The 3,524-nt window shown below is 44.6% G+C and overlaps 1 pseudogene; it reads left to right on the top strand.

The window, feature by feature from the left end:
* The first annotated feature begins 605 nt into the window (after positions 1-605).
* On the top strand, positions 606-1,158 carry LOC125933163 (nucleoside diphosphate kinase, mitochondrial-like; annotated as a pseudogene).
* The last annotated feature ends 2,366 nt before the right edge of the window (positions 1,159-3,524 follow it).

Here is a 3,524-nt window from a genome sequence, read left to right as displayed (position 1 = left end):
TAGGATAGCTCTTGTTAAAATGATTTCTGCTTAACAGATGAAGAAACTGAGACTTGGACAAACTGAACCCAAAAGGCTACCGTTTGAACCCAGGACTCCTGGCTCTTCCTTTATCATTCTATCAAAACTTTTTAAACTTTTTCGTGGAAGGAGAACATTCGTAAAGTGCACAAGCCGCGAACACTCCCCTCGCTGAATTCTTGCTAATAGACACACCCATGTAACTACCATCTACATTAGGATAATAGGATATTATCAAAACCGCAGAAGCCATCCTCCTGCGCCCTCCAAGTCAATGTCCCCGCAAAGTAGGGTTGCCAGATTTAGCAAATAAAAATAGTGCCTTGGACGTGCTTACAGTAAGACATTAGTCTAAAGCTGGAATTCAAATCTTACCGGGTGGGCTGTATTTTATCTGGCAACCCCACCTCAAAACCAACCAGTAGTTTGACTTAGGATTCTAGATTAGTTTTGCCATTCATAGAAATGGAATCCTAGAGTGCGCAGTCTTTTGGTTCAGGCTTCTATTGTTTAACACGTGCATGAAATTCAACAGTGTAGCGGCAGCATTTGGCCCTCAGCCAGAGGCCCTCGGGTGGGCGGACATGGGCGGCCTCTTGGGGCACGCCATCCTGTGGGGGCTGCTGCATGGCCCGCGAGTCACGGGTCCAAGCCCACTCACACACTCCATCTCCAGGGGTCCTCCTGGACGCGGGAACGAGCGGACCTTGGTGGCGGTGAAGCCACAGGGGTGCAGTGGTGGCTCATTGGGGATGTGATCCGGCGGTTTGAGAGGAGGACCTTCAAGCTGGTGGGGATGAAGGTGCTGCAGGCAACCAGATAGAGACTTTGCCCAGCACTGCCATGACCTGCAGAAGAAGCCCTTCTACCCAGCCCTCATCAGCTATAGGAGCTCTAGCCCCATGGCGGTCATGGTCTGGGAAGACCCCAAAGGGGTCTGCTCTTCAAGGGCCATGACAGGACACATGGACTCAGCTGAGACTTCCCCCAGCGCCACGGAGGGGGTGGGGACTTCAGCATCCACATCAGCAGACACATCATCCAGGCCAGCGACTCCATGGAAGGTGCCCAGAGGGAGACCCAGCTATGGTTCCAGAGCACTGAGCTGGCAGACTGGGCAGACAAAGGCCACTAGAGCAGCCTCTACCCAGCCTGAGCACTCGGGCTGCCCTCAGCCACCCCAGCAGCCCCCCAGGATCAACTACTTCTGTCCATAAGAACTTGAGCCCACACCCAAGGTCTGCCCATCTGTCCCAGACCACTTCCCTGTCCACCCCAGCCCAGAGGGGTTGAGCCACCAACTTCAAGTGACTTTTGATATCCCAAGCCACTTCAGATGGGACCAAATCCTTTCTGTACAAAACTGCCAGGCAACCTTTGGGGTGTCTCCAAAAGTGTGTAGTATGACCTTCCCTCCCCCAAAGGGGGGGCATTAAAATTTACTGTGTGGGGTGCCTGGGTGGCTCAGTCGGTTAAGCCTCTGACTTTAGCTCAGGTCATGATCTTATGGTTTGTGTGTTCGAGCCCCACATCGGGCTCTCTGCTGTCCATGCAGGGATCCTGTCCCCCTCTCTCTCTGCCCCTCCCCTGCTCTCTCTATCTCTCCCACTCTCAAATAAACATTTAAAAAAAGACTTTAAAAACATTCACTGTGTTCTTCATGGGGGTGGATTGCTTATTACAGTTTGTGCCATCTCTGAGGCAGGGATGAGGACTTTACCCAAAGCTGTAAGAGTTTGAGAGTAGAAATAAAGCTTACCCTTTCATACACACACACACACACACACACACACAACAATGTAACAGCAATTATTTTTCATTAATGTACAGTATTTTACTGTACACAATGGCAAACAAATGTATAATATATAATCAGTAAAAGTTTATTCATTGTATATTATAAATATATACATATACACATACACATACACATACATATACATATACATATACATATACATATACATATACAATGAATATGAACTTCTAGGTTATTTTCTGCCAGGACAAGGATGGCTACTATATTCTTGTATATGGTGTTTTTCGTTAATATATGAATGCTTCCCAGGAGCCTGGGTGGCTCAGTCGGTTGAACATCCAACTTCGGCTCAGGTCATGATCTCACAGTTCATGAGTTTGAGTCCCGTGTCAGGGTTTGTGCTGACAGCTTAGACTGGAGCCTGCTTCAGCTTCTGTGTCTCCCTCTCTCTCTTTCTGCCCCTTCCCTGCTCATGCTCATGCTCTGTCTCTGTCTCTCAAAAATGAATAAATGTTAAAAAAATTAAAAATATATATATATATATATGAATGCTTCTCTATTGGGTATACACCTAGGGGTAACATTTCTGTAACATCAGGGTCTACATGGGTTCAGCTTTAATAGCTAGTACCAAATTTCTCCAAAGTTGTTGAACTGATTCATTCAAGAATGCACAGAGAGATCCATTTTCATCACCTGGTATTGTCCATTTCCTCCCTTTTATGGTAAGGGTAAAGTGGTATCTCATTGTGGTGTTAATTTGTATTTCCCTAATAACTAATGATTTGGGGCATCTTTTCACATGCTTACTGTCATAAGATGCTTATTGAAGTCTATTGCCCATTTTAAAAAATGGTGTGTCTTTTTCTTATTGATTTGCAAGAATTCTCTACATATTCTAGATATAAGACCTTTGTCAGACATAGGTTTTGTAAATATCTTCTCCCTCTCTGTGGCTTGTTTTGCAATCTCATAATGGTACGTTTGGATGAACAGAAACTTTTAACCTATATGGTATTACTTTTGTGTGTGCTGTGTAAGAAATCTTGACCCCAAGGGAGGTCATAAAGATATCTTCCTAGGGGCGCCTGGGTGGCTCAGTTGGGTGAGCATCCGACTTCAGCTCAGGTCGTGATCTCATTGTTTGTGAGTTTAAGCCCCATGTCAGGCTCTGTGCTGACAGCTCAGAGCCTGGAGCCTTATTCAGATTCTGTGTCTCCCTGTGTCTCTGCCCCTGCCCTGCTCATGCTCTGTCTTTGTCTCTCTCTCTCTCTCTCTCTCTCTCTCTCAGAAATAAACATCAAAAAAATAAACATTAAAAAATAAATATTAAAAAATAATTTATATAAATAAATAAATAAATAACATATATCTTCCTATGTTACCTTTCCATTTGATTTTTCACATTCAGAGTTACTGGACATATTTCTTTGTCTATCATATGTACAGTCCGATTAATTCAAAAATTATTTCCCAGCTTCATAATCTTCCAGAATCTGTGTTCATATTTGTTAATATCATCATTAGATAGTTTCTTTCCATCCAATACGGAATTTCGAAGTATATTGCCATGTGCCAAGGCATTGTGTTTAATACTAAGAACTTAAACCTTGAGCTGGGCATGGAGGTAATTTTCTCAGAGCTCCTAGCGTGTGGTCTGTCCACATCCACCTATGTCTTCTGCCTCCACCCACTGTGTCTCCATAGATTCCCTTTAGGGGCAAAGTCCACTTAGATTTGCCTG

Source organism: Panthera uncia, chromosome D2, assembly GCF_023721935.1.
Source record: "Panthera uncia isolate 11264 chromosome D2, Puncia_PCG_1.0, whole genome shotgun sequence".
In the NCBI taxonomy this organism is placed as follows: Eukaryota; Metazoa; Chordata; class Mammalia; order Carnivora; family Felidae; genus Panthera; species Panthera uncia.
Note: the sequence above shows the minus strand (reverse complement) of the source record. Positions and strands in the feature narration are given on the sequence as shown.